Here is a 23,565-nt window from a genome sequence, read left to right as displayed (position 1 = left end):
GAATTAACTGGAAGATGATGCATTTTGTAATAGCATTTAATTAACTATAGGGTATGCATTTCCCCTGAATAAAAGTGATGATTTGTCAGAGAACTACTTCATCATTAAGAAAAAGAGGAAAGAAATACAGTATTAATATTAGTATATTAATCAAAACATTTAGGTAGGATACCTCTAACTTAGCTATATGTAATGCACAAATACATAACAATCTGGGTGCTGGCAGTGAAGTAGGGTGAAGATAAGGAGAGTTAAATTAAACCTAAGTCCACAATCTGGTTTCCACTAGGGCTATTGAAATGGTAGATCATGTTTGTACTCACTGAAATGGCAAAGAAAAATAGCAAATCTATTAGATATTTCATTTAAAGAATCCTGAATTCTGGGACACTTGAGCACCTGCCTCTTGCACAATTTGAGAACCTCTAAGGAAGTAGCTCATTTATACCACCTAAGCATTGTTTCACTCATAGATTATGCAACTATAATTTGACAGATGTTTCACTGATTTCAATCGTTGGGAAAGGAAAAGCTCCCCATTAATGAACTGGGAACTGATAAATCAGCATTACATTTGTTCAAAATTTGTTTACTCAGATCACAACACACACACACACACAAATTGCATTTTTTCTTTTCTAAGGAGTACAGAATGAACTCACTAGCCATTACAAACTGTGATTAATCACCAACAGCTGTGCGTTATGTAATGCTATATATGGACCAAAAGACACCATCTTCAGGAGCCCAGTGTCTTATTAATCATGCTTAGGGCTGCGGGGCTATATTGATGAATGCATTTGTGCTAATAAACAAATATAATCTATTGAATTAATGTCCTACAGCTGAAGTTTAGCTTTCTTTCATTCTTATTGATAGTGAAGAGAAAAACATATCTTTCTGCAAATCATTTGTATGTGAATTTATTCTATAAATATGAGCAGTTACATTTTATTTATAATAGATTTGTTCTATGTATGTGTGTAATATATTAAACCTCAGTTCTACCAAAATTGAAGTGATGTAAAGGCCTGTAACTTATGCTTGTCATTGACTTAATTTCTTATATCAAATTAGAAGGAGCAGTCAGAAGCTTATTCTTGAGTCAACAGATGACTAAATTAATGTCATTAGCAATAATGACAACTAGGCAAGAAATTATGATTGGGGACATATAAATCTCTATTACTAAAAAAGGAACTGAAAACACAGACCACTGAAAATAAAGCAATAGCTTCAAACCTTGTGACTAGACAGAATTCAACTTGTAAGAATGACAGCAAAATTTGTGATAATTATCAGATCAAGTGACCTCACGTACAACCCTAACTTTTAGACTTTTACTTTTTCTTTTAGGGCATTGTCTTTGAAAGACCATGATTTGCAAGTAATTCATTCAAGAGAAATGTATTTGCAGCTCCCACTATGTGTCTAACATTATGTTGTCATGGGGATACTAAGGTGATTAGAACAAAATTTTGCCCTCAAGGAGTTTCCAGTCTGGAGGAGGAAAGATAAGTGAAGAAATAATGGCAATAAAATAAGGATAAATACTACAATAAAGGCAAAAACTGATATGATAGCACAGACAAGTAGAAAATTAATTCTGCCAAGGTCAAAGGAAGGTGTGGCTGACGTTAAGATATGCAAAAGGAAAAATAAGTAGAATTTCTCCAGATAGTCAAGATATGGAAGAGAATTCCAGATGCAGGAGCACAAGCGACTAAATCATGGAGGCATGAACTATATGACAAATTCTAGAATAAACTAGGGGAAAATGGGTGAAAGGTGAGGCTGGAAAGGCAGTTTAAAGCCTATATTGAAGTATAATAATATCTACTTTCCTACATTATATGCCATCTTTCAATTTTCCATGGCATTTAGATTAAAAATAGCATTTCAAACAATGGCCTTTAGATTAAAAATAGCATTCAAACAATGAATTAGTAATGATGGCTTTAAATCAACCTGGTCAATAAATACCAAAAAAAAAAGGGTCGATCAACTTCAAAATTATTTGATCTCTGAGCATCTCATTAAGATGCAGTGTGTCACAGAATTCCACTGAGTTGAGAATCAGGAGGCCTGGATCCCTCTTGTAGACTAGATAAATCATTTCACTTCACTGACTGTCAGCTTTTTACTCATCAGTAAAATGATGGTTGAGGTTCAATTTTGCCTTAAGGTCTCTTGCAGCTCTGAGAGTCTGATTCTTATTAAACTGAGTTTCAACCCTAAAAGAAAATCCATTAGAGGGAAATTGTTTTTCTAAAAAGAAGAAAGGCAAGTTAAGCGAAAAACAGGCAAGGATTCAGAGGTCAGATGGAGAACACACTGAATATGAGTTGAAAATGCCATACTCTTCTAAAAGTCAACAATTTCTGTTAAATGGTAGATCCTGCTTTTTCCAAAGGCTGCATGTAGAAAGTTTATTGAAGGTAATTTGAAGTATATTTGCAAATTTCCTTTTCATCTACTTATGTATATGTAGAGAATATATATTCCAGCTATGAATTTATATGTATCTGCTCTAAACTCTCCGGGGGGATTTTTATAAGCAAGATTTCTAGATGTTGATAACACATTCTTGTAAAAGGCAACACAGGACAGAAGAAGCATTGGCTTTGAAATCAGATGCACCTGCCTTTCTGTCCCGGCTCCATGGTATCTAAGTTGCATGACCTTGGGCAAACACTATACCCTCTTCCTAGGCCTCGGTTCCTTGATAGTCAGCAATGGGATAAAAATGTTGAACCACCTCATGGAGTTAATTATCTGAACACCTGGTAGGGGGTGGACACAATATGTGCTAATTGATATCTGCATACCGCGCTTTCCATTGTGCTGCATTAGGCTCCAGTCTAAATTAATGGTAAGTCTTTAGATGAGGCCTAACTTGAGTTCTTCAAAAATAATTCAAGAAATTAAATTTCAAAACACTGATAAGTTTAGAGCTAAACCAAAAAAGTTTTTCTACTGCCCTCCCTTTTATTACTCAAAACAATATCATACAGCATCCAGGTATTTATTACTACATTGATTTTAATCCTCTGATTTTGAGACATAGATATATCGATCTGGATATTTCCCCATCTTTTCTAGATACAAACAGGGTTTTTCTCACAATTGGGTGTTTGTTTCAAAGGAGGAATATATTCCTATATAGTCTATATATAACATCCTATATATAACATCTAAAACCAAGGCAACCGATTAATTCGAACATCAGGAATTCTCAACAAAGAAACCTGTCTAAAGGAACTTGGGTCAGTGCCATGCATTTGTGACAACTCAAACGTACTGACGTGTAATTTAAACTACACATTTAACACATAGAAATCATAAGATTTAAAATAGAATTTTCCATCATGCATCGGAAAATCCCATTTGAGTTTCTACTCAATGGCTTGGGGGGAGAAAAAAGAAATGGTTTCTGATTATGGAAAGGAGCAGAAACATTAGATCTTCTAAGAGATGCAAGCAGTATGTATTAAGATCTTTCCACACAACCTTAAGTAAGTGAGTAAATGGGCATTTGATACTCTGCCTTCCCATCCCCAAAACATATGAGTATATTGTTTTGAAACTTTCTCGTCTTTCATCTTTCTTCCTTAAATTTTTCCTAACTACCACTCTTTAGGCAGGTATTTCTATGGAGTACATTAACTAGAGAGTTTTCAGAGGAATGTGATTTCTTTGTCAACCTAAAAACAAAAGTTTACAGATAAATATGGACTTCAAAGAAACTCTTTTAAAATCTTCTCTTAAAAACAGAACCTCTTTCTTTTTAACTTTATGTTGGGTTGACATCAAAAGCATAAGATTGTTTTTCCTGTTTGGAACAACTCAGTTGGCAGTCACTAATATAGTTTGTTTGAAAGACTTATGAGACAAATAAAAGAGATCTATTTAGGCTGATTTTCTCGTCCAAGGACAATCTGAGGGAGTCTTGCCGAGGGACAATGGGCAGTGCCTACAGAAGACAATGTCCATCTAACCTGGGGGCAAGAAAATGAGTGTGCCCATGCCAAAATAACCCATCTGTAACCTGCTGTTTTAATTACTGGGAACTGCAGTACAAATGACACAAATAACAATGTTAGAGCTTAAGAAGGGGAAATTATCTTAATTGACCTTGGTAGAATTTCTCTGTCCTAAAATGGATGAAGTATATCAATTTTCACAGGTAGTATTAACTCTTTTCTAATTAAAAACTTTATTTCCTGAGAAATGGATAGTAAACAATGTCAGAGTAAAAAAGCTTCTTAAAAGCAGGTTATTTGACAGATAGATATTTGTAATGATATTTATATTCATTCTGCTCATAATTTCTTTATTTCATCTCTTTTATCAATTTTGCTTTTATCTTATAAAAATTCCTATACATATTTTAACCTATTTTCTATTCAATGCACACAAGTTTATATCTCCACTTTTTAATGTATGTTGTAAAGTTTTAATGTATAACATAAATCTTGTTACAGCATTACCCAAGAAGAAAAAGTAGTAAAAAATAACATCATACTGACCAAGAAAATTGTACTAAGTATCCTAAACTATGATCAGGGGTCAGTAAACTTTTTCTGGATAAAGTAAGACAATAAATATTTTAGACTCTATCGCTACTACCCAATTCTGTTATAGCACAAAAGCAGCCATAGACAGTAAATGAGAGTGGCTGTATTCTAATAAAGTGTATTAACAAAAACAAGGGACAGTCTGGATTCGGTGGCGCCAGTAGTAGTTTGCAAATTCCAGACATATATAACTAAAAATCAACTTGTAGCAAATTTTTCAAAAATTAAATCATGGTATAAACAGTAGGAAAGAAGTTCAAATTTAAAGTTTTTCTTTAGTAACAATGAAGCGCAACATGGTACTGGTTCATTTGCTTGCAGTGCTTTCTGCTATGTTTTTCCTGGTATGTTTTTCCGAGTTTAAATGCTTCTGCAACATGTTTAAATGTGTCGTTATCAAATGCCAGGTTAGATGTAAAGGATGAACTAGAAGAGGCTGATACCACACCAACTTCCTGTTTGGCTAATATAAAGGTTTCAGCCTCCTTATTCAAAAGCAACATTCCAAATGCATGAAGTCTACAAGTGAGATTCTTCACAAGTACTGGTTAATAAGTAAAGTGACACTAAAGAGAAAGTATGTCTCTATAACGAAGTCCAGAAGTGAAAATTAGCATCACAGAGGTCTTTAACTTCTCTGCGGAATGTTTAGTCCAAGTATTGACCCATTGCTGTTCCCCAAGAACAAAATGAGTAGAGGTGGCTTCCCGGGAAAGAGGCATTGACAGTTGAGATCAAATGTATAAAACCTGTATTGATGCATTTTCATTGCTTGAATCATATTAGGAAAAAAATGGATCTTTTCCTTTGTTTCCTGTCTCAAGCATTAACAAGACTCAAGAGCTTGCCAGAGATATCCATTACTCTCCGTTCAACAGGTGCTTAATCTAGTAATAAATAACAAAATATATTTCCCTTTGAAAAAGTGAGAGCACGAAGATGAAACAAACAGGCTTAAATAAATTGTAGGGAAGATTTGTATTCAAATGCCATAACAGACTACCCTGGAAAAGTGTGAGAAATCTATTTCTTTGGTATTTAAAAATTAAAACATAAAGTAATAGTAAGCAAATGATATATAGATTATTTATATTGAAACACCATGATTTGAAATTAACCTGTTATCAAGTTTTAAAAAATTGATCCAAATAGTTCCATAATTTATGTGATTATTTCAGTATCCATTTATCTCCCTACAGCTCTTCCTTCATTCATTTATTCAACACAAAGATACTCACCAAGGCAGGTGATATCACGGTGAAAACATAAGAGCCTTGCCCTTCATAATTTAGGAAGAATTTGATGTGCGAAGAGACAACTACTATAAAAGAAAGTCTTTTTGTTATACTGTAGTTTCTTCAGTTCATCATTGTCTTATTGGATAGACAGACAGGATGGGAGAAAAGAAAGATGATGTCCAGGCTGTGGAACAACTTGTGCAAAAGCCCAGAAGCTTCCCTAAAATGTCAACATGTGAAAATGACAGAAATTTGGTACAACTGGAGCAGAGTGGAGCCAGGAAAGGAATGGGCCTGGGGAGATAGATGGCAAACCATCATGAGAGGTCTCGTGGAGATCCTGCACTGGAGTGAAACAAAGAGGAGTCCACAAAACAAACGAATTCGGCAGAGGAAGATTAAATGCAAGGCTAGGAGTTTCCGGTCTGTTTTGTTTCCGATTCAAATTTAAATAGAGAGATTTGTATTGAATCCTGCAAAGAGCAGGAATGTAAACACTCAAACTCTAGAATCCAGCATTTTCTTTAACAGTTTTACTCTATCAAAACCAGAGACAACAGCAGCTGTGTCCAATGTCTGTGAAGAGGATGGTTGAATTAAGTCCCTTTGGGGCAGTACTGTTATGACCATAAATTATAATTAAAATATATTGCTTTCTTTCTATTTTGAATGGTTCTATTATGCTTCCTGTTTCCTGTCTCACAAAAACATTAAACACACAAACATTTCCTTGAACACACCCACATTATCTAGTGTCCCCTCTCCTCCAAGTCAGACATGCCTCATTCTCCACTGCCCCCATCTCACTAGACTTAAAAAAAGAAAAAAAAAATGAAGCATGCCAACCTATGGCAAGGGGGAACGGGGAGATGAAAAAGTTCATGAGAAAACAAAAATCAGGAGATGGGGGGCTAGATTATAAAAAGAAAAACAACTTTTAAATTGTTTTTCAGATCATTGTGTGAGTTTATGTTTTCAATTTTGTTTGGACACTGATTAGGGAACCTCTATTTATTTTTACATGGTTAATGATTAAAATTGCAAACAAGAATTAAGAATGTTTTCACCTTAGGGTTTCCCTAGTTGGTGCAGTGGTTAAGAATCCGCCTGCCAATGCAGGGGACACGGGTTCAAGCCCTGGTCCGGGAAGATCCCACATGCCACGGAGCAAATAAGCCCGTGCGCCACAACTACTGAGCCTGTGCTCTAGAGCCCACGAGCCGTAACTACTGAAGCCTGTGCGCCTAGAGCCCGTGCTCCGCAACAAGAAAAGCCACCACAATGAGAAGCCCACGCACCACAACGAAGAGTAAACTCCGCTCGCTGCAACTAGAGAAAGCCTGCGCTCAGCAACAAAGATCCAACGTAGCCTAAATTAAATAAAAATAAATAAATAAAAAGAATGTTTTCACCTTAGCCCTTTCTTTACCCTCAAAATAAAACAATCGAGGATGTATTTCTCGATTTCATTTGACATGTAGGAAGCAAAAAGCTTAGCCTGGGTTACAGATGGAGGCATATTTCTTCATCCACTTCCCATCATTCTTTAATATGTTATATTCTCTTCTGCCTTCACTTTGCTTTGCTCATATTTTTTCTCTTCCATGAAGCACTGCTCTCCTTCCCCCTACTTTAAACAACGTGACTGCTTTTCATCTTTCAATACCTAGTTCGTGTATCTCCTTTTTGTTGAAATCTTCTGATTCTCCCTGAGTTAGGTGCCCACCTTTTGGTTCTCATTGCCCTTATGATCATCTTTCTAATGTGGCATTTATAAAGTTGAATTCTAATTCTTTGCCTATTTTCCTGCACTAAGCTGTGACTTTCTTGAGAACAAGATCATGTGTGATTGCAATTTTTATATATGCCATCACTAGTAAAATGGCAGGCACGTAGTAAGCTCTCAGTAAATATTGAATTAAATAGTAATCAGCATAAGAAATACAAAGTACCAATGAAATTAGACAACTGTTACTCAAATTATTATGCATATTACAGGATCCATTAGTTCATCTAACGTCATTTTCTTTCTTTTAAAATCCAAACAGGTAGCTGTTTTTCTAAGTTGAAACAAAAATCTTTGCTTATCTTTGCTTCCCAGTGGTTTAGAATAAATCAAAGGAATTAAGCCACATTGTCCCTTAACCTTTAAATTGAAAAGCAAAATTAGGATGTTTTCACATTTGTAATATATAATACATTCTTAAACATATGTAAATAATAGTGGGTTTCCACTTTCATGTAATATTGATAATCATGTAATATTGTTTTTAATCATTGCAATTAGCCTCAGAAGTTCCCCAACAGGAACTAAGATGATTAAGCAATAAAACAAACTAAAATATAAAATAATACATTTTAATTGTTCTGCATTTGAGGGTTTGGTTATTAGTTTTTTGTTTTCTTGGACTGAATTCTACCTAGAGGAAATGTTTAGCCTTAAGGCTAGAGAACACTAATAATTACTTAAGTTCTTGAGTATATTATTTGCTAAGACTCTGTCAGCTTTGTCATTAGAGATTTTTCTTCCTCAGTTGGAGGAAATGCAGCTATTATAGATCTTTTGAAGACCTCTGGTGGTAAAAAGGAAGCATTGTTCACCTCCTACTTCACAATTCACGAAGTTAAATTTCCCTTGGTGCACTTTCTGTTATTTAATTTCTGTTTTGCACAGGAATAATTCAAAAACTAATATAGTTTCCCAAGATATGTACTTCTGTTCTATTACTTGAGTCTTAACTTTTTCAACTATAAATTGAGTAAACAAAAACACCAACAAGAACAACAAAAACCCAAACAGTTAATCATAGTGAAGATACTTATTTATTTACTTTTGGCTGCATTGGGTCTTTGTTGCTGCACTCAGGTTTTCTCTAGTTGCAGTGAGCAGGGGTTACTCTTCGTTGCAGTGCGCAGGCTGCTCATTGCCATGGCTTCTCTTGTTGCGAAGCATAGGCTCTAGGTGTGTGGGCTTCAGTAGTTGTGGCACGTGGGCTCAGTAGTTGTGGCTCACGGGCTTAGTTGCTCCGTGGCATGTGGGATCTTTCTGGACCAGGGTTTGAACCCATGTCCCCTGCATTGGCAGGCAGATTCTTAACTGCTGCGCCACCAGGGAAGCCCACAAATTTATTCTTTATTGTTTCTAAGTATAGAAGTTGGACCAGAAAAGAAGACAGTTTTTCAGTTCAATATAACAATGCTCTCTGTCAAACATGAAAAGGAATATTCACAAAGTTGAGTTTTTAAGCTCTAGCTGAATAACCATTTGTCAAGCAAGCTACAGAAGGGAGCTTTACATGGGACACATGACCTCTGCAGGTCTTCTTGCTTCAATATTTGAGAATTTTTCATCTATAATTCATCCCATCTTTGCAAACAAATTCATATTAATAACTTGCCATTTATACGAGCCATACCCAAATATAAACTTTGTTTACATGTAAATTTAGGCAAGTTCTCACCTCAATCTGGGACTCAGTTGTCTCCTATGCAAAAATGAAGGGATGGTGGTTGACTAAAATTCTGAGCATCAGAAACTGGATGCAATGCCATACTTATTGGACTTCAAATAGACCTAGTTTTAAGTTGCATCTCTGACATAATTATTAGGTCATACAATTAAGTTCCCGGAGGTTCAATGTATTGTCTACAATATGGGAGCCACCTTCCAACATCCATTTAGTGCTTTAATTCCTTCTACAATATCACCTTCAAATATGGAAAACACTCAACGATTGCTATAAAATTATTTTCAATATATCACTGAAATCTGTCTTTCTGTAATTTTTATCCATTAGCATAGGTAACTCTTAAAAGACAAGAGTCCTCTCCTTCTCTCTTTCACATCTGTTCAAATGCTTAAGAAATTGCTTATGCTGCTAGTTAGCTAAAAATTCTTCCCACTGTCCTCATTTGATATAGTTTCAAGTTTTCTTACTGTTCTCATAATTCGCCTATGAGCTGTCTCCAGTAGGGCTGATATAAATTTAAAATAGAGCATACAGCAAGATAAAGTTTACTAGAGTTAGTAAAAGGCTGCTTCCTTCTCTGATTGCCTTAAAACTTTATGCACCTGGAATGATCCAGCCAAACTGAGAAGAAAAGGGAATAGGAATAGATAATCTTTTAAAATTCATTTCAGCCTCACATTACAGTTGCATGAATCTTCCATGTAGATGCCCCATTACTACAATCTGAGTTCAAAGGAACAACTTGGGTCATACATTCAAAATGAATGTCCCAGTTCACCTTACACGTTGTCAGTGGCCCGGAAAACTTGTAAAATCATTTTTATAGAAAACTAAATTTCCCAAGGTTTTACTGATTTAGTAGTTTCCAGTAAATGAAACAAATAGGTCATATTTCTTCTCTCTCTGCATATATTGCAACATTTTACTATAGATATCTATGTTTAGCTTGTATTTTTCTTTATTCCACTATTATTTACACATAAATAATAATTAGCTCCCTGTCAAGCTAAAACTTAGATGTTAACTTCATAATTATAATTTTATGATACAGACATCATTAGTGAATGGACAATTACAGAACACAGGCTAAAACTGGATTATAAAATGAGATTCTACAGAAAATCTGTCATAGTCCAGAAAAAGCTACAGATTACTTTAACAGAGAATATTTAGGCCTTCTGGGAAGGATTCACTGTCCATAGGTTGTTTCCAAAAAACAGTTATTTGGTGTCACATTAACAAAGAGTATAAAATAGGTTTCCAAAAGGGCTAATAAAAAATTCAGTCAATGTAAACATTAGAAGCCTTCATTGTGGGGTAAGAACCAGATAACCAATATTATAATTAGGACTCTGTTTTGGGCCTCATTACAAGAAAGACAACAGATACAGAGTAGAGCTTGAACTGAAAAAAACCCAGTTTCAGAAAAGTAAACTTTCTGCGTTTCAGTCACCTCATCTGTTATAAACACTTACCTTGAAGAGTTTCTGTGACAGTTAAAATAGGCTACAAATGATGAATTTTAGAACATGCATGTCTCAATTTCATATATGAGAGATAAATATTGTTTAATTTAGACCAAACAATTATAAGAATAAACATATTTTCTTTTAAGTAGAAAAAAATACGACAGTTAAAAATTTGCCATTATTTAACTACTCACATCCCCTCAACATTAGCGTTTTATTGTACAATTAGAGATTGCCTTTCCTACAAGTAAGTGAAATGATTCAGGAATTAATATAGAAATTTTACAATTATTATATAGATCTCAGTATTGAAAATCTGTTATATTAAAACTTAAGGGTCTTGATAAAAATGTTTCCCTTAAGATGTTCTACCAAAAAAAAAAAACAAACTGACTAAACTGTACACATATGAAGATTACTCTTTGATTATGGAGATGGATAGAAGTATTAGAGTCAAATCTTATTTATGGTTTCAGCACTCTGCTTCATGGTTTGCCTGATTATGTCTAATAAAAGTGAGTCATATTGTGTAACAGGTGCTAAAATTGCTATAACACTACAGATTGAAATTTATTACATTAAGGTTCAGAAATATATATACCTCATTCACTAGGCCTGAAGTGGAAGATTCTTCAGTGGAATGCCGTCATTAGCACTCTCTAATCCATAGGCGTACCTGTTTGGGAAGGAAGTTATAATTTTCTCATTACTCAAAATCATCTCTATTAATGTAATTAGACATGGATACTTCTAATATAAAAATAAAATAGAATAAACATTATGTTACTTGAGAAGAAACATTAAAAAGCAAGATTTAAAGAAATGTAAAATTTTAAATATAAAAAGGTCACCTATTAATTAATTCTGAAATACACCTTAATATACTACAAAAATCACACAGAGTTGGCAAAATAACTATTATCTTAATTTTCAAATGAGAAAATGGAAGTTCAGAGAAGTTAGGTGTATAACCATAGATCACATTCTTAGCAAGGGGCAGGACTGGAACTTGCACCCAGGTCTTCAGGTTCCAAAATCAGAAGATTATACTTCAGAGAAAACTTCACAGTGGGCAACTACAGACATGTTGTTGACAATAAAGCACATGGTCTCAGAATCCTATTACTGAAGAGTCTATGTATGTCTTGTTGCAATAATTTAGTAAGCTTCAGGGCTTCCAACAACCTCATAACAGTTTAAATATCTGCAGCCTTTTTTGTCTTCTTTTCAATATTTATCTTCATACTGTAGACAGAGCACCCAAGAGAACTGTCTACAATGATGGAAATAGGCTACATCTGTACTATCCAAAATGGTAGCCAATATCCCCATGGGACTATTGAGAACTTGAAATGTGGCTAATGTGATGGAGAAACTGAATTTTTTGTTTTGTTTAATTTTAATTGATTTTAATTTAACATGCCACATGTGGTTGATGGCCACTATATTGTACAGCGCAGCTAAAGACAATATAGTGTTATAGCTCCATGTTTTGAGACCTGTTTCTTCTAATGTAAAGCAGTGGAAGATACCAATTAAAAAAAAAGAGAGAAAATTAAAAGAAACAGTTGAGATCTGAAATAAGACAACCATCTCTGTAGCATAGGTATGGAGTCAAAACACAAACATGGGCCAGCCAAGTTTAGCATCTGTAAGAAGTCAGGGCCAGATGGGAATTCCCAACTCGGCAAGTATGAGAAACTTAAAGTGATCCATGCCAGCTTAGGCAATAAAACAAATTTCATCCTACTCAAGGTTTGGTCAATTGTCCCAGTCTGTGACCAAACTCTGCCAGAGGTTAAAACTTAGATTAAGCAAGGAAAGTAGAAGCAAGCAAGTGCAGCCTAGAGGTCAGGACATGGGCCATATTCTCACCTAGCTAGTGACTAGTTTCCAGGGCTCCTGAATCTCTGAGGAACAGGAGCCCTGAGTCGCAAATACAAGACCTAGTTCAGGTCTGAGGTTCTAGCAAGTTTGGATGGAGAAAATTATAAAACTGCCAATAAGAAGTGGGTAAAAGCAGGTGAGGTAGAAATAAAATCTTCCACTCATTATAAGCCTCTAAATAATGAATAGGGAGATAGCCTACCACCTTAAAAAATAGCTGATAAATTTACTCTAAATAAAATGAAAACAAGGCAATCTGAAAATATTTTTAGAAATATGAACGTTTAGCATCCTTACCGAGCACAAAGAAGAGATAGTGCTTATCAAAATGAACAAGAAATTATGAAACCATCATGAAGAAATTATGCAAGAATGGGTGAAAACAAAATGGAAATACTAAGAAATGATCAAATAAATTCATTGAAACTGAAAACTTAAAATAAGGTAAACTCCGACCTGAAGTATTGTAAAAAGAAAATTAGTAAATTCAAAGATGTAGAAAACTTCATCCAAAATGTAGACTAAAAACATAACAAAATAGAAACTTTAAAAACAAGGTAAAAATTATAGCTTGGGAGACTCCAGCATACACATAACAGTAATTCCAGAAAATGAAGAATAAAGTAAAAATGTAAAATGACATATATAAGTTAAAAAAATCAGTAAACACAAACAAAATCTAGCTAGATGCTTGCTCCAATATACTCCTTAAATATGAAGTGGGAAGTTTAACAGTGAAGATTGATAAATAGTCTCCAAGAATATAATAACCAATAAACAAATGATAGTAAATAACATAATAAAAATGGAAAAGATAATAATCATTTCTATGTAAACACATAAATGCATTGCCTTAAAATATGTAAAGTAAACATTATGGAATTATAAGATATTGATAAAAGTCACAAATATAATTGGATATTTAAATCTATTTCTTTTATACATGGATAGATTGAGTCAATTACTGACAACAGAGAGGATTTAAAGAACACAATAAACTCAATTACACAGACATATAATTGAGAATCCTACACCCAATAAATAATAATCTTTTCAAGCTTGCCTGAAACATTTTCAATATTTAGCCGTACTATTAAAAGATGACTTAGGGGCTTCCCTGGTGGTGCAGTGGTTGAGAGTCTACCTGCTGATGCAGGGGACACGGGTTCGTGCCCCGGCCCGGGAAGATCCCACATGCCGCAGAGCGTCTGGGCCCGTGAGCCGTGGCCGCTGAGCCTGCGCGTCCGGAGCCTGTGCTCCGCAACGGGAGAGGCCACAACAGTGAGAGGCTCGCGTATCGCAAAAAAAAAAAAAAAAAAAAAAGATGACTTATATTTACTTATAAATTACCAAAAGAAAGATTCTAGCTTGATTTTTTCTTTGCTCAGCCTATAAATAAAACAAAAGCTCTTCAGACAAATAACACTGCTCTTTTCTGCAGACACTGGCAATTTTTATTTTCCTCCACTAGAAAATATTAACTGACTTTTGAACATTAACAAGGAACTGCTTCTATTTTAAAGGTGCAGAGGGGGAAGAAAGACTATCTTGTAGGGGAAAATTCTTATTACAAACTAAGCACTCTTCTAACAAAATTCGTAGTCTGAAGTATAGTAACATTTCATTTATAGTCACATTTCTTTTCTAAAAAATAAAGGACATAGGTAAATTCTGATGGTAGGAAATACCCAGCCTTTTCTATCCATCCACAAACTTTCCCCAGTTCTCCCCAAGCATACTTAGATTCTTCCACATAGTCAGTATTTGATTGAATAAAAGAAAATATGTTGTCAAAGTAACCAAGAGTTTTCATTATCACTCAAACCTGTGTTAGCAATTACCAATGCCCATATTCCTTAGGAAATGACTCATTGTAATGAAAGTACCATTGCCTTGATTCTGACAAGTTGGTGCTCGGTTGGTTGGTGGATCTTTTCACAAAAACAATAACTCATGTTAGGGACATAATTTATCTACAGTTACACATTAGACTGGTATGAAAATAAAACTCCAGTGCACCGTACAACTATCGTACCTTCCATAATTGATTTTTGTATAACCAAAAGATGTGTAACTACACTTAATTTAATCACCCTCTAATGTTTATTTCCATTTGCAGATATAATCGCATTTTGAAATTCGTTGACACTGTAATGGTATAATAGAGTCTATCTAAAGCTTGCTAACTTTTTAACTGACTTTTTTCATTACTCTTGTACAGAAGAACACACATAGAACCTAAACTAACTGTGACTTGTTTATTACATTTATACTAAAATATTTTGCCAAATCAGTTGCACACATTTATTTCTAATTAGATTTTCATTTTAATCATATTGAGGACGCAATCACTTTAAAGTCTGCTAAAACTTCTAAATAGGCAGCAGAACTTTATGCAATTATAGCACAATTTGCATAACAATATTGGGCAATGAACACATCCATAAGTATATATTTCTCTAAGGATTTTCTCTAGGCTTGGACTTGCCTTGCTCTATTTTCCCTGTATGCAGGAGTCTTTTGGCTGTACCGCAGTTCCAGTGAGTTGGCTTCCTCTACTTGCTCTTAAATTCCCTTCCTACCTGTGTCTTGTAACATGTCAAAACCAATGGTCTATCATATGTGAAATCTTTAGACCATGACAAGCACTCAAGTACTGTTGCCTGAATCACCGGCTGCATTTACTGAACAGGCAGATCCTCCTCGACAACCTGCAATGTCTACCTGCCCCTCACTGGCTACTGTTAAAGTCTGTCCTGGATCCTTCATCTGCCGTGGTAGTGCTGTGTACTCGTCAGGCCTTAGCAACCCCAATACCACCTGAGACCCAGTGCTGACAGACATTCAGAAGTCGATTCAATCTGCATTGTCAGGGAAGACAGCACAGGGGAGAGTGTTGGGTTTGTTTGTTTGTTTCTTTTAAAAACTGATTTTTATTCTCAGAAATGTCTCCTTGTATTCCTCCAAAGAAAGCAGTGTTCAATGAAGAACAAAGAAGGAGAATGAAGCAGAAAAGGAGGAGGAGGGGTGGAAGAGGAAGAAAAGAGGAGGAGAAATGAAAAGGAAGAGTTATATTAAAGGCTGTTTGTCATGAGAGGTGAACTCATAGAAAATTTTCTCTGAAGATGTTAGAAGTCAACTCGTAATTGAAACTTCTCTTTTGCATATTTAGTGAATGATCCCGCTCTACTTGAGGAGGCAAACGGGAAATGAGATATAATTTTCCCCTAGCAGCTCAAGGAGCGTGCACTGTTTACTCGTGATTTATTGATGAAAGGATCAATAGCACTTTCTCCGTTTCCAGCTATTATTTCAACAAATAACAGTGTAACCTTGCTTGGATTCAGTGCCCCAGACACAAAAGGAAATGCAGTTCAGCAGTCTACCTTTCATCGACATCGTGTCCCAGACTGGTCCTTTCGTGGAGAGACTGCAGAGCAGATGAGGGACAGAATTGGTTTCCAATATTCTTTTCGCTGGAATTTACTTTATTCCTCACATGACAATATTCAACATCAGGCATTTAGCAAAACTATAATCACATATACTTTTTAAGTTAGGAAATGTACTGTTTTCATGTAATGTTTGTCATTAGTTAAAGTTACATTGCTTTATATATAACTTTCCAGATAATGATTTTGAAATTGGGTATTGATAAACATTGAGATCTTAGTTCTCCAGCCAGGGGTCGAACCCAGGCCCCCCTAACCACTGGACCACAAGGGAATTCCTGAAAAATATCGACTCTTAAAGTACTAAATCAATTATACCTAATATGATTTCTCTAAACCATATAGCTCCACATTCAATAATAAGAAATTTTGTCAATTTCCATTGCCATCTCTGGAAAACTCCACTGAACTTCATTTGAGAAAAATTTGTTTACAAGGTTATTAATAGGGTTTATTTTCCTAAGGATAGATAGACTCATAGAGAAGAGGGGGAAGATGGCGGAAGAGTAAGACGCGGAGATCACCTTCCTCCCCACAGATACACCAGAAATACATCTACACGTGGAACAACTCCTACAGAACACCTACTGAATGCTGGCAGAAGACCTCAGACCTCCCAAAAGACAAGAAACTGCCCACGTACCTGGGTAGGGCAAAAGAAAAAAGAATAAACTGAGACAAAAGAATAGTGACGGGACCTGCACCAGTGGGCAGGAGCCGTGAAGGAGGAAAGGTTTCCACACACTAGGACGCCCCTTCGCGGGCAGAGACTGTGGGTGGCGGAGGGGGGTGGGGAGCTTCGGAGCCGCGGAGGAGAGCGTAGCAACAGGGGTGCAGAGGGCAAAGCGGGGAGATTTCCGCACAGAGGATCGGTGCAGACCAGCACTCACCAGCCCGAGAGGCTTGTCTGCTCACCCGCCGGGGTGGGCGGGGCTGGGATCTGAGGCTTGGGCTTCCGTTGGATCCCAGGGAGAGGACTGGCGGCGTGAACACAGCCTGAAGGGGTTAGTACACCACGGCTAGCCGGGAGGGAGTCTGGGAAACAGTCTGGAGCTGCCGAAGAGGCAAGAGACTTTTTCTTCCCTCTTTGTTTCCTGGTGCGCGAGGAGAGGGGATTAAGAGCGCCGCTTAAAGGAGCTCCAGAGACGGCACGAGCCGCGGCTATCAGCCCGGACCCCAGAGACGGGCATGAGGCGCTAAGGCCGCTGCTGCCGCCACCAAGAAGCCTGTGTGCGAGCACAGGTCACTATCCACACCTCCCTTCCGGGGAGCCTGTGCAGCCCTCCACTGCCAGGGTCCCGGGATCCAGGGACAACTTCCCAGGGAGAATGCACGGCGTGCCTCAGGCTGGTGCAACGTCACGCTGGCCTCTGCTGCCGCACTCCGTGCCCCTCCCTCCCCCTGGCCTGAGTGAGCCAGAGCCCCCGAATCAGCTGCTCCTTTAACCTGGTCCTGTCTGAGCGAAGAACAGATGCCCTTCAGCGACCTACACGCAGAGGCGGGTCCAAATCCAAAGCTGAACCCCGGGAGCTGTGCGAACAAAGAAGAGAAAGGGAAGTTTCTCCCAGCAGCCTCATGATCAGCAGATTAAATCTCCACAATCAACTGGAGGTACCCTGCACTGGTGGAATACCTGAAGAGACAAAGAATCATCCCAAACTGAGGAGGTGGACTTTGAGAGCAAGATACATTATTTTTTCCCCTTTTCCTCTTTTTGTGAGTGTGTACGTGTATGCTTCTGTGTGAGATTTTGTCTGTATAGCTTTGCTTTCACCATTTGCCCTAGGGTTCTGTCCGTCCGTTTTTATTGTTTGTTTTTTTTATTTTAAAATATTTTTTTGTTCTTAGTAATTATTTTTTATTTTAATAACTTTATTTTATTTATCTTTATTTTATTTTATCCTCTTTCTTTCTTTCTACTTTTTCTCCCTTTTATTCTGAGCCGTGTGGATGAAAGTCTCTTGGTGCTGCAGCCACAAGTCAGTAATGTGTCTCTGACGTGGGAGAGCCAACTTCAGGACACTGGTCCACAAGAGACCTCCCAGCTCCACGTAATATCAAATGGCGAAAATCTCGCAGAGATCTCCATCTCAACACCAACACCCAGCTTCACTCAACGACCAGCAAGCTACACTGCTGGACACCCTATGCTAAACAACTAGCAAGACAGGAACACAACCCCACCCATTAGCAGAGAGGCTGACTAAAATCATAATAAGGCCACAGACACCCCAAAACACACCACCAGACGTGGACCTGCCCACCAGAAAGACAAGATCCAGCTTCATCCACCAGAACACAGGCACTAGTCCCCCACCAGGAAGCCTACACGATCCACTGAACCAACTTTGCCCACTGGGGACAGACACCAGAAACAACGGGAACTATGAACCTGCAGCCTGCAAAAAGGAGACCCCAAACACAGTAAGATAAGCAAAGTGAGAAGACCAAAAAACACACAGCAGATGAAGGAGCAAGATAAAAACCCACCAGACCTAAAAAATGAAGAGAAAATAGGCAGTCTACTTGAAAAAGAATTCAGAATAATGATAGTAAAGATGATCCAAAATCTTGGAAATAGAATACAGAAAATGCAGGAAACAATTAACAAGGGCCTAGGAGAACTAAAGAGGAAACAAGCAATGAAGAACAACACAATAAATGAAATAAAAAATACTCTAGATGGGATCAGTAGCAGAATAACTAAGGCAGAAGAATGGATAAGTGACCTGGAAGATAAAAGAGTGAAAATAACTACTGCAGAGCAGAATAAAGAAAAAAGAACAAAAAGAACTGAGGACAGTCTCAGAGACCTCTGGGACAACATTAAATGCACCAACGTTCGAATTATAGGGTTCCCAGAAGAAGAGAAAAAGAAAGGGACAGAGAAAATATTTGAAGAGATTATAGTTGAAAACTTCCCTAATATGGGAAAGGAAATAGTTATTCAAATCCAGGAAGCACAGAGAGTCCCATACAGGCTAAATCCAAGGAGAAACACACCAAGACACATATTAATCAAACTAACAAAAAATAAATACAAAGAAAACATATTAAAAGCAGCAAGGGAAAAACAACAAACAACACACAAGGGAATCCCCATAAGCTTAACAGCTGATCTTTCAGCAGAAACTCTGCAAGCCAGAAGGGACTGGTAGGACATATTTAAAGCAATGAAGGAGGAAAAACCTACAACCAAGATTACTCTACCCAGCAAGAATCTCATTCAGATTTGATGGAGAAATTAAAACCTTTACAAACAGGAAAAGCTGAGAGAGTTCAGAACCACCAAACCAGCTTTACAACAAATGCTAAAGGAACTTCTCGAGGCAAGAAACACAAGAGAAGGAAAAGACCTACAATAACAAACCCAAAACAATTAAGAAAATGGGAATAGGAACATACATATCGATAATTACCTTAAATGTAAATGGATTAAATGCTCCCACCAAAAGACACAGACTGGCTGAATGGATACAAAAACAAGACCCATATATATGCTGTCTACAAGTGACCCACTTCAGACCTAGGGACACATACAGACTGAAAGTGAGGGCATGGAAAAAGATATTCCACGCAAATGGGAACCAAAAGAAAGTTGGAGTAGCAATTCTCATATCAGACAAATAGACTTTAAAATAAAGACTATTACAAGAGACAAAGAAGGACACTACATAAAGATCAAGGGACTGATCCAAGAAGATATAATAATTGTAAATATTTATGCATCCAACATAGAAGCACCTCAATACATAAGGCAAATATAACAGCCATAAAAGGTGAAATCGACAGTAACACATTCATAGTAGGGGACTTTAACACCCCACTTTCACCCATGGACAGATCATCCAAAATGAAAATAAATAAGGAAACATAAGCTTTAAATGATACATTAAACAAGATGGACTTAATTGATATTTATAGGATATTCCATCCAAAAACAACAGAATACACATTCCTCTCAAGTGCTCATGGAACATTCTCCAGGATAGATCATATCTTGGGTCACAAATCAAGCCTCAGTAAATTTAAGAAATTGAAATCGTATCAAATATCTATTCCGACCACAACGCTATGAGACTATATATCAATTACAGGAAAAGACCTGTAGAAAATACAAACACATGGAGGCTAAACAATACACTACTGAATAACGAAGTGATCACTGAAGAAATCAAAGAGGAAATCAAAAAATACCTAGGAACAAATGACAATGGAGACACGACAACCCAGAACCTATGGGGTGCAGCAAAAGCAGTCCTAAGAGGGACGTTTAGAGCAATACAATCCTACCTTAGGAAACAGGAAACATCTCAAATAAACAACCTAACCTTGCACCTAAAACAATTAGAGAGAGAAGAACAAAAAACCCCAAAGTTAGCAGAAGGAAAGAAATCATAAAGATCAGATCAGAAGTAAATGAAAAAGAAATGAGGAAACGATAGGAAAGCTCAATAAAACTAAAAGCTGGTTCTTTGAGAAGATAAACAAAATTGATAAACCATTAGCCAGACTCATCAAGAAAAAAAGGGAGAAGACTCAAATCAATAGAATTAGAAATGAAAAAGAAGTAACAACTGACACTGCAGAAATACAAAAGATCATGAGAGATTACTACAAGCAACTCTATGCCAATAAAATGGACAACCTGGAAGAAATGGACAAATTCTTAGAAATACACAACCTGCCAAGACTGAATCAGGAAGAAATAGAAAATAAGAACAGACCAATCACAAGCACTGAAATTGAAACTGTGATTAAAAATCTTCCAACAAACAAAAGCCCAGGACCAGATGGCTTCACAGGCGAATTCTATCAAACATTTAGAGACGAGCTAACACCTATCCTTCTCAAACTCTTCCAAAATATAGCAGAGGGAGGAACACTCCAAACTCATTCTACAAGGCCACCATCACCCTGATACCAAAACCAGACAAAGATGTCACAAAGAAAGAAAACTACAGGCCAATATCACTGATGAACATAGATGCAAAAATCCTCAACAAAATACTAGCAAACAGAATCCAACAGCACATTAAAAGGATCATACACCATGATCAAGTGGGGTTTATTCCAGGAATGCAAGGATTCTTCAATATATGCAAATCAATCAACGTGATAAACCATATTAACAAATTGAAGGAGAAAAACCATATGATCATCTCAATAGATGCAGAGAAAGCTTTTGACAAAATTCAACATCCATTTATGATAAAAACCCTGTAGAAAGTAGGCATAGAGGGAACTTTCCTCAACATAATAAAGGCCATATATGACAAACCCACAGCCACATCGTCCTCAATGGTGAAAAACTGAAACCATTTCCACTAAGATCAGGAACAAGACAAGGTTGCCCACTCTCACCACTCTTATTCAACATATTTTTGGAAGTTTTAGCCACCGCAATCAGAGAAGAAAAGGAAATAAAAGGAATGCAAATCGGAAAAGAAGAAGTAAAGCTGTCACTATTTGCAGATGACATGATACTATATATAGAGAATCCTAAAGATGCTACCAGAAAACTACTAGAGCTAATCAATGAATTTGGTAAAGTAGCGGGATACAAAATTAATGCACAGAAATCTCTGGCATTCCTATACACTAATGAGGAAAAATGTGAAAGTGAAATGAAGAAAACACACCCATTTAGCATTGTAACAAACAGAAGTAAATATCTAGGAATAAACCTACCTAAGGAGACAAAAGACCTGTATGCAGAAAATTATAAGACACTGATGAAAGAAATTAAAGATCATAGAAATAGATGGAGAGATATACCATGTCCTTGGATTGGAAGAATCAACATTGTGAAAATGACTCTACTATCCAAAGCAATCTACAGATTCAATGCAATCCCGATTAAACTACGACTGCTATTTTTCACAGAACTAGAACAAAAAAATTCACAATTTGTATGGAAACACAAAAGACCCCGAATAGTCAAAGCAATCTTGAGAATGAAAAATGGAGCTGGAGGAATCAGGCTCCCTGACTTCAGATTATACTACAAAGCTACAGTAGTCAAGATGGTATGGTACTGGCACAAAAACAGAAATATAGATTAATGGAACAAGATAGAAAGCCCAGAGATAAACCCACACACATATGGTCACCTTATCTTTGATAAAGGAGGCAGGAATGTACCGTGGAGAAAGGACAGCCTCTTCAATAAGTGGTGCTGGGAAAACTGGACAGCTACATGTAAAAGTATGAGATTAGCACACTCCCTAACACCGTACACAAAAATAAGCTCAAAATGGGTTAAAGACCTTAATATAAGGCCAGAAACTATCAAACTCTTAGAGGAAAACATAGGCAGAACACTCTATAACATAAATCACAGCAAGATCTTTTTGACCCACCTCCTAGAGAAATGGAACTAAAAATAAACAAATGGGACCAAATGAAACTTCAAAGCTTTTGCACAGCAAAGGAAACCATAAGCAAGACCAAAAGACAACCCTCAGAATGGGAGAAAATATTTGCAAATGAAGCAACTGACAAAGGATTAATCTCCAAGACACACAAACAGCACATGCAGCTCAATAACAAAAAAACAAACAACCTGGGCTTCCCTGGTGGCGCAGTGGTTGAGAATCCGCCTGCCGATGCAAGGGACATGGGTTCATGCCCCAGTCCAGGAAGATCCCACATGCCGCGGAGCGGCTGGGCCCGTGAGCCATGGCCACAGAGCCTGCGCGTCCGCAGCCTGTGCTCCACAATGGGAGAGGCCACAACAGTGAGAGGCCCTCGTACCGCAAAAAAAAAAAAAAAAAACCCAATGCAAAAATGGGCAGAGCTAAATAGACATTTCTCCAAAAAAAATATACAGATTTCCAACAAACACATGAAAGAATGCTCAACATCATTAATCATTAGACAAATGCAAATCAAAACTACAATGAGATATCATCTCACACTGATCAGAATGGCCATAATCAAAAAATCTAGAAATAATAAATGCTGGAGAGGGTGTGGAGAAAAGGGAACACTCTTGCACTGCTGGTGGGAATGTGAATTGGTACAGCCGCTATGGAGAACAGTATGGAGTTTCCTTAAAAAACTACAAATAGAACTACCATATAACCCAGTAATCCCACTACTGGGCATATACCCTGAGAAAACCATAATTCAAAAAGAGTCATGTACCAAAATGTTCATTGCAGCTCTATTTACAATAGCCAGGAAATGGAAGCAACCTAAGTGTCCATCAACAGATGAATGGATAAAGAAGATGTGGCACATATATACAATGGAATATTACTCAGTCATAAAAAGGAACGAAACTGAGTTATTTGTAGTGAGGTGGATGGACCTAGAGTCTGTCACACAGAGTGAAGTAAGTCAGAATGATAAAGACAAATACCGTATGCTAACACATATATATGGAATCTAAGGGAAAAAAATGTCATGAAGAACCTAGGGGTAAGACGGGAATAAAGACACAGGCTTACTAGAGAATGGACTTGAGG

The 23,565-nt window shown here is 36.9% G+C and overlaps 1 protein-coding gene across 1 annotated transcript in view; it reads right to left on the bottom strand.

The window, feature by feature from the left end:
- Nucleotides 1–8,658: 8,658 nt before the first annotated feature.
- Nucleotides 8,659–23,565, bottom strand: part of MRPS30 (mitochondrial ribosomal protein S30) — a 66,519-nt gene continuing 51,612 nt past the window's right edge. Inside the window, exons 6-7 of the transcript XR_009539467.1 lie at nucleotides 11,356–11,430; nucleotides 8,659–8,957 (exon numbers count right to left, since the gene is read on the bottom strand). The gene's annotated coding sequence lies outside the window, so the exon portion shown is untranslated. The remainder of the gene's footprint in view (nucleotides 8,958–11,355; nucleotides 11,431–23,565) is intronic.

Source organism: Lagenorhynchus albirostris, chromosome 3 (assembly GCF_949774975.1).
Source record: "Lagenorhynchus albirostris chromosome 3, mLagAlb1.1, whole genome shotgun sequence".
NCBI lineage: Eukaryota > Metazoa > Chordata > Mammalia > Artiodactyla > Delphinidae > Lagenorhynchus > Lagenorhynchus albirostris.
This window is presented reverse-complemented; position numbering and strand designations above follow the sequence as displayed.